The sequence below is a fragment of the Eumetopias jubatus genome, unplaced genomic scaffold (assembly GCF_037043125.1).
Source record: "Eumetopias jubatus isolate StellerSeaLion01/CBP00866 unplaced genomic scaffold, mEumJub1_p1.0 scaffold_6, whole genome shotgun sequence".
Lineage (NCBI taxonomy): Eukaryota > Metazoa > Chordata > Mammalia > Carnivora > Otariidae > Eumetopias > Eumetopias jubatus.
In genome coordinates this window covers 101,344,252-101,353,722 of record NW_028274812.1, presented here as the reverse complement: position 1 = coordinate 101,353,722, position 9,471 = coordinate 101,344,252, and positions in this window count along the sequence as shown.

Below are 9,471 nucleotides of genomic sequence, written 5' to 3'. Positions count from 1 at the left end.
GAAATCCAAACTTTTGAAACTGTTCTCTCCATGTTTAAAAAGTGCCTAGAGGGGCGCCTGGGTGGCTCAGTCGTTAAGCATCTGCCTTCGGCTCGGGTCATGATCCCAGGGTGCTGGGATCGAGCCCCACATCGGGATCCCTGCTCTGCGAGAAGCCTGCTTCTCCCTCTCCCCCTCCCCCTGCTTGTGTTCCCTCTCTCACTGTGTCCCTCTCTGCCAAATAAATAAATAAAATCTTAAAAAAATAAAAAAAATAAAAAGTACCTAGAACTTTGGCGATAGTCATAAATTTGTGTATGGAATGGCTCATTAAATCCTCTTAACAACCACATGATGTGAGTGCTCCTGTTACTTCATTTTACAGATGAGAAACAACGGCACACAGAGTTATGGGATTTGTCCAAGGTCACGTGGCAGAGGGCATGGGACCAGGGATGGCATTCTTTCCTAACAGCTGCCTGAGTTCTGTCTACACTTAAATCAGTTAGGTCCCCTAACCATAGTAACCAGGTTTCAACAGGCAACTCACTGTGGCTAACTGAGGCCACTGGGATCCTGTCTGCCAACAGTAGGGCCCTTTTAAGGGTGGCGTTCTCTAATTTCCCAGGATGATGGATTGAAAAATTCCTTGCTCGCGCTGCTCCTGGCCATACCTTGGGCCAGTAAGAGGGCCCAAATCCACACCTGACCCACCAGCCTGGGAGGGGAAAGAGGAAGCTCACAAACCAATGGGGAGTCAGTTATTCCTGCCAGCACATCTGTTGCCATGCTTAAACCCAGAGTGGTCCCCTGCCCATGGAATCCCCCTCATGATGGGAAAGACACACTTTCTGTGTACAAGATGTTTTCTCGAGACTGTTCAAATTGTGTACATGGCTTTCTACAGAATTGCTATTTCAAATTTAGCTATTGTATATTTATTCTTTGGAGCTTTTTTACAATTTATCCACATTTTTCACAATCAATACAGACACTTCTCCAAAGAAGACATACAAATGGCTCACAGACACATGAAAAAAATATTCAACATCACTAGCCATCAGGGAAATACAAATAAAAACCATGATGAAATACTTTGACAATTCTTAACCAAAGTATTCTCTTCACAACTTCAGAGTTTTCAAGATTACTTCTGCAAGAGTAAAGCTAAGCTTATTTTTGTGAACTATAGAGATCTAAAATAAGTAATCTGTTGGACCTTATTTTGGAGACTATTTTGGTCTTTTATCTTCGTAAATGGAAATACATAGGGCCTTTCATAACATAATGACAAAAGACCCCATAACCTCAGTATTTTTAAGTTCCAAGTTCTTATGGTATTAATTTTTTACTTTCTGTTTTTATAAAATTCGTATATAACAATGATCTACATTACATACTAAATTATCATCGTTTGGTTCTGTTCATCTATGGAGGGCCTTACTTAACTGTTCCAGGCTTATTTTTATATCCCCAAAATGAAGAGAGTCAGACTAATAATTTCCGGTTTTCTCTACCTCCAAAATGTCATGATTCCAAATACTGAGTTTTTATAAATGAGGGAGTATGAATTAATAAATCACATAGCACATACCTAGCACTGGCAGGCATTTCTGGGTGCTCATGTTAGTATGTAGATTGCACAATGTGGTGAGTAATTCAGTAATTTTTGTTCATTTTCATGTGTATGCTAGCTTTATTAGTTATGTGGTTAAAATGTACTAGAACTGACTAGTGCCTGCTCAATAGATATATCATTTAATTACAGTTCATCGGTAAGTTACATAATTGAATATTACTCTAGATGTTCTTTATAAGAGAACTTAGAACTCAAGATAGATTATACCATAAAATAAATCAAATCAAATCAAATATAAAATAAAATAAAAATCAAACACTGCTAACCATTCAGCGGCCATGTGTCCAGTTAGTTCTTAAAATGTATTTTATTTTACATAAATGTGAGGTGAAGTGAGAGCTCTCAAGAATCTGAATCAGCCACATGGATAAAATCACCTTGGAAACAAGATCTGTGCAGCGATTTTCTGTGGGAGAACATATTTCATGGGCAAGACCAGATCCAGAAGCACCCAGAGCCCATTGTCCTCTGTACTTAATGGTATATAATATTGTTAAGAGCTTGGGATTTATGATCTGATGGACAGGGGTTATATTTCCAAACCAGTGTGTACTGAGAAATTATTTTTCACATCCCAAAATGGGAATAGTTTTATTGTTTTATTTAATTGTGAGAAAATGAGAAAATATGTTTAAGTTGCCTGCTATGTAGTAAGAATTTCTAAAGTGTTAGTTCCCTCCCATTTTATGTGTTTTTTTCCCCTCTGTGTCTGGAGAAACCTGCCCCTAACACTTGTAAGCTATGGGATTATACTTGAAGTTTGTGAGAGGTGGTTTGATTTATGAAGGTATAGGTAGTTATGTGAGAAATTACTGTAAGAATCAGATAGAAAATGGCATAAAAAGGGAAAAAAATATTTTTGACTCATAATTAACACTTGATAGATTTCCTCTAAGTTTATATTCATTGTTACGACTACATGATCATAAGTGCACCATGATATATAAGGTATATTGCTTATCAAGTATTAGAAACCCTATTATTAAGTAAAACAAATATTTTTTTAAGATTTTTTATTTATTTATATAAATAAATAAAAGCGAGAGAATGAGAGATAGAGAGCACGAAAGGGAAGAGGGTCAGAGGGAGAAGCAGACTCCCTGCCTAGCAGGGAGCCCGATACAGGACTTGATCCCGGGACTCCAGGATCATGACCCGAGCCAAAGGCAGTCACTTAACCAACTGAGCCACCCAGGCGCCCTAAAACAAATATTTTTTAAAATGTGGTTACTTTGGGTCACAAAATACCATACACATATTGGATTGACAGTTTGACCTTAATCTCCCAAAATGGTTGCTTGCAACTACCTTTGTTCCCTCATCTGTCATGATTAGTTTGTCTTTTTCTGTACTGACATCCACCATTGTCATTGTCGGTCCTTTATGACCCATCCCTCCCAACTTTATCAGTGAGTACCTTTCATCTTGTTCTTATTTGCATATCCAAACTTTATATTAAAAGGGCAAGTTATTTGCTCCTGTGTCTAGATTTTAAATCCATCCCAACAATTTTACTGGAACGTGTGATGAAGTATCTCAGTGACCATTGTTATTAAACACTACATCCTATTTAGAGAATGTTGCGTTTCTTACTTCTAATCTATTCTTGGGTTTTACCCAGTCTACTCTACCCAGATTGGCTGTAACATAAAATAAATAAAGCAGAGCTTCCCTCCTTCCCTGACCAGCCCTCCTCTCATCTTAGACACAATAACAACTGTATACTGCCTTCTTGTCATTTCTGTGCTGACGGCTGAAACTAACTAGTCACCGCCAAGATGAATAGGATTCCTGCCTGAAAGGGGACCTCCCCTGGCCCAAATCTCTATGACTTTCACTTCCCTGTAACCACCTACCTAGAGCTTACTGGCTAAAAGCGGAATCTTTGGAAACTGTCAGCTTTAGGAAATCCTCTCCAAACCTCAGTTTTTCTCTTCTGTAAAATGTAGGTTTTCCTATGATAGGTTGCTTTGATGATTAAAAAGTGTATTGTACATAAAACTTTTAAGATGATACCTGGCATAGGATACTTTACAAATAAAACGAACATGTTTACTATCGTCTCTTAAGCCTGCTATTTGCTGAACACATAAAATATTTCCATAAATGCATTTCATTTGGCTGAATGGTTAATTCAGGGGTATTTATAAGATCAATTTCTTCTTTTAGATGTCGTAGGAAAGAATCCGTATAATTTAGTCGGAAGTTCAAGTGTTTAAGGCCCAATTCTATTAGAGACCATCAGGGTGACCTTAGGAAAATGAATGATCATCTCTGTGTCCTTGCCAAGAAACTGAGGGCTGTAGACGTAGGTGCATTTTAAAATCAGCATTCTCTCATAAATAAAGACATGTTGTAAATAATCATCTGTAGTGACTTTTTCCTTTGTCTTAGAAGATGTTGAGGAAGATAAATTAACAAACTGAATGCCAGAGAATGTTATGCTGGTGTACAGGAAGACGTAGAAAGTGAGGAGGGAAAGGAAAATAGCTTGTTCATCCTCCATCCTCTTCACTAGCATATATGGGCTCCCCATTGCTGAGTGCCTACTTCTTTTCATAAAAATTCATAGGTCAGAGCAATCAAACAATTTATAAAGATTTTCATGATTATACATTCTTAATTCCATAGTAAACTTTTTTGTATTTGGAGATTTCAGAAGTGCTCAGAAAAGCTAAGTGGGCTTCTATAGCATCTAATATATTAACTTATTGATGCTTGACATTCCTTATATTTTTTTTTGACTTGTTAAGTCACTTGCCTATGAATAGTATTCTTAATTTCACAGGTTATCACGCTAAGGAAAAAGAAAGTAGGTATTCCATAAAGTGTGAAAGTAGGTATTTCATAAAACTCTAATTTAAAATCAGGAAAGGTAGGTACCACCGGGCAGTGTTACACAATAAAAAACTATTCCATCAGAGTAAAAATTACAGATAATTAATGTTTCCCTAAAAGGAGAAGGGCAAACCCTACGGAGAGTAATCTTATCTGCAGGTGATTCTTTTTATTTACATTAAAATGCGTGCAATCTTGACAGGAGTGTTTGCTCTTTCAGCTACTTCTGCCTGAAAGCCCCACATCTGTGCCCAGCCTATCCTTAGATACAATTAAATCCAAGTCATTCTAGGTGGAATGATAGGTTCGGATAGAGAGCTTTAGACTGCAGGAACAGTTCCCAGGGGCCTCCGGAACATTTCTGAAAATTCAGACACTGCCCCAGTGCCATTAGAGCCTCCTCCATCATTTCAGTCAAGGACAGTCAACGTTCTGCTTTTTCCCTGCCTGGGTCCTTTGACTATGATGCGTGTCACTTCGTTACCTTTCCTGAGGATGAGTGGTCATGTTCAGAATGTGCTCAGGTGACCTGACATCTTGTGTTCTTTCCAATGGTCCCGGTCCATTTAGTAACCACCGGTCACTACCTGTGGATAAGGAACAGTCATAGCCATGTGGATTTCTATGACAATTACATGAAAGTAATTTCAAATAATTTCCTAAAGGGAATTTTGTTTTCTAGCCCATTTCTACAAGTCGACCAAAAAAAAATGTGCATGTGGAATTGTCTGCAGTTCACACGTTGTCTGTTAAATCTCTTCATCTCCTAGAGTTTTCCCCACACCAAATTGTCATTCTTTCTGTTGTTCTCATTTATCTTCCCACGCTATAAGAAGAGAATGACTACAATGTCCTTGAGGGTTTCTATGTGGCATGACATGGTTGGTTTGTCATAGTCGTTTCCCCAGGGACACTTCAATTCTAGGTTATTTTGCTCAATACACACACATATACTTAAGTAATAAAAGCAATAAATGATTTAGTGAGCACCTATTTAAGGTGCAATTTATTCTGTCTTCTGTGGGGTGAAAGAGAAGAGATAGTAGACAATCCATTTGGACATATTCATACAATATTCCTAATGATATAATCAAAATTAAGAAGGGCACTTGATTTTTTTTTAAAAAAGCTTATGGATTTGTGTATTTTTTTATGTTTTGTTTTGCTTTACTTCATCCTCAGCATATAGAATCAAAATCTCTGGAAGTGGAGCTCAGATTTCGGCACTTTTGATAAGCTTCCTAAGTGATTCTTACATCTTGGGAACTCTTTTAAAAGCCATACATATGGGGAGTCACTTGAAAAGTTTTCTAAAGCTGGTTAAAATGGCCATCTAACTTATGATACTTTGAAGCTGAAAGAAGACACTATTAAAAATTATTGTTCAGGGTAACCTATCTATAACAGGGACTTCCTAGACCAAGAAGTACTATTGTTCTAGTAAAAGCTGAATACTAAGGAACATGTTTTGAATATAAAAATCCAGGACAGACTAAAAATTTTTCAATGTATCCTAGACTGTTGGCTCCATATTATCCTGACTCATATCTAATTAGAACAGCAGATTATACCTCCAAGTTATTGCCACTCCCAGCTCATCTATTACATTCCCAGAACCACTGTCCTAGTTTGAGCCCTCATTTAGCTTCTAGATCATGGTGCTGGCCTTATAATGGCTCTTGCTTTCCATGTTTGTCTTTCTTCCATTCTTTCTTCCCATCTGATATCACAGTAATGATGCATAAATGATCATTTTATTATCATGCTTAAAATGTGTTCATGTTTCTATACAATTTAAACTATAATGATAAACAGAATAAACAATAAAATACATGCCATAATAATATTGACATGAACAAGAAGTTACATAGGGGTAAACAGAACACTTATTTAGCCATTGTAAATCAATACTTAAAAATACCAGTTAGCAAATTGCCACTTCTCTTACCCTTTCAAGTGCTCCTTGCCTCACTGCAGAACTTCCTTAGCCTTTGCCTCCAGAGCCTATACAGACATTCCCACAATCTGGTGATAAATAAGGCTAGGCCTGGCATGGCAATGTCCTCCTGCACCCAGCTCCCCTGCTATGGCTTCAAAGAGTTTTAATAGGTCAGTGCCTGTGTGGTACATTTAGAATAATCTTCTTTTCATGGTATACAATTCTTCATGATTTGGCTCCTTCATACCTCACGTGCTCCATGGCCCAACTTCTCCCACTCTGCTTCACTGCTCTGAAAAACCACATCTTCTCTCATGTCCCCATACTTGTGCACCTGCTTTCTGGAACACTCTCTTTCCCTACTTTCCTTCTTCTCAAACTCTTATTTATTGTTTGTATCCCAGCTTTTTTTTTTTTTTTTCATGATGGTCTTCCTTAGGTCCTGTAGGCATATTTGAATATGTTTCCCAAACTCACATCTTATTTTGTACATATGCCTAACTCAATAATTTTTAAATGTGGCTTTTTATATACATGCTTATTTCCCTTCTAAACAGTAATAATCTTGACCCTTGGATTTTCAAATATATTTATCCCCAGTTCTTAGCACTTTTCCTTCATGTAGTATATGTCAACATATATTGACATATAACAAATAAAAAATTAATAAATAAAGAATGCTTACTGGAAAGAATACATAAATTTTTAAAAGTTGGTTAAGATTAGTCAGTGAGGTCTTCATGAATGTGATGCATTTTGAGCTGAAGTTTGAAGGAGTAAGGGACATGGTGGGTTGGAGATGAGATTCACATTCCCGGTGAGGCCACCAACAAAAGCAAAGCACAGGAAGAGAAATGAGGACATATGTGAGTAGAGAATGGCAACACTGGGTTAGTAAGCAAATGATAGAGAAGGAAGAGAATTATCTCAACACATTGTATGTCAGTTTGAGGAGTTCAGAGCCATACTACTGGAACCAGTAAATCCCAAGTTTTATTTCCTCACTGTAGACTTGAGTTTGTAACAATTGGAAGCTTGTTCTTCCCTGGGGCTTGGTTCCAACTCCATACAATGTCATCAACTGTGTCCCAGAAGGATGCAAATCCATGTTAAGCATTAACTAATCTTTCTGTGCATGTACTTTCCCTGAGTTCATTATGTTCACTCAAAGGTCAACTGACGGCCACTTGAGCCTGCTGGTTTATTGTTCTTTAAGCAAATGATTCTTTGTCAAATGTTAATCCCTTTAAATTAAGGCCCAAGAAATAAAGAAATCCATTTAGTGATTTATGTGGATTTGCTACACTTGGTATAGTTCCTTGCTCTTTGCCATGTGACCTTTGTATGCTAGTTTTAATAATTCACTTGTGTTTAAAGATCACCTATGACTCAATAGACTCCAATTCTTATGATTGTGAAACCATATTCCATGCCTCTCATTCACGAAAACACCTCATCTGCCTTTAATATGAAGCTAATAGAATAATTGCAACTGTCTGTATTATTATTTCTACCTTTCTAAGGTTAGTAATTGTCTCTAGAATACTCAGAGTGAAAGCAATCCAGTTTGATCAGGTTAAATAAATTCTCGCCCAAGATTTTATTATTTCTCCCATGTTATACGAAATTGTAATCACCTATACTCATTTCATTTCATCTCAAGCAAAAATAAAAGTTTTTAGGACAATGGGATCCTAGACTGGGATTAGAAAATAAATTACAATTCTTTATGAATAATTAATGCTAATCCCTTTGAGTGGATTCAGATTATGTTATTTACTCAAGTGATACTGTCCTAGACAAATTTCCTTCTTACCTGGGGTAAGGACACTTCTGTTCTGCCTGCTGGACAAGTTTTTAGATATAACTACCACATGCTGTTCTCCAGTTTTCTAAATTTCCCTGTCTTGAGTTGGGCCTCCAGCTATTCTTGGTTATTTATCCATGTGTTTTTACTGCTTGAGGGATACCACCTCCATCCCCACCCCAGCCTAGGAAAATATTTGAGTAGGACACTACTTTTCTACCCGTGGTTCTCAAGATTAGTTCTGAGGCAGCTTTTAACTCACCCATTGCTCCTCTTCATTTTATTGCTTAACCTGATTTTTTAAAGACTTTCTCTCCATTAGTCCCAAACTCAGAAGGCTTCTCTTCTACTAATAGCACAGTCTGCTTCCTATGAAAATCACACTCCCTCTCCCTGATGATGCTCCAGCCACATGAGACTTCCTAACACTTTGGGATGAAAGGTCATTTCCACGATAGACACTTCTGGGCTCTCTGCCTGGATTTCTCTAGCCTGGACCTACACCTTAGTCATAGCTTCATGACAACCTGCCTCATGTCCTTCAGCTTTTAGCTCAAATTCTAGTTTTTTAGAAAGGCCTTTCCTGACTCCTTTGGACTGTTCTGCACATATAGGCTCAATACAAATTTGTTGGATAAGTGACTGGACAAATATGATATTATAAATGTCATATTTGAGAAAATGAAAAGATGTTGAAAGTACTGGAAATGTGTGGATGAGATGAGAAGGCCAGAAATAGATACTGATTTTCCACATTTGTTTAGCACTTTACAGTTCACAAAGCACCTCACATACATCATCTGAATTTTTGAACCTCCATGATGGAAAAGTGTTGCTCTCTCCATTTCCTAAGAATGAGTTTTAGAAAAGTAAAATAAAATCTTAATATCATTTAGTAATAAATAGAAGTTGGAAGTTAAACTATACTCTCATCCCCAAATTTAATGCTTTGTCTTCTGTGACATGTCAGAATCCCCTGACTTAAATTGTGAGATTTGTAGGTGAAATATCAGCAAGATTAGGTGAATGGCAACTATCACAAGTTGCACACTTTCATGGGTAGATATTCAAATACCTTTCCTGCTGAAGAACACCTTATATTCAACCCTCTGTGAAGCTCTGGTGTAACATCTTCTCAGTTCTACCACCAACCTCTAACTCCATGCTTTAGTTTTCTATTAACTGGGGTTAGTTATGCACATATTTCATGGAGTAGTTGTGAGAATTAAATCTTTTTCAGAACATCGCTTAAAGCATGAAAACTCCTAT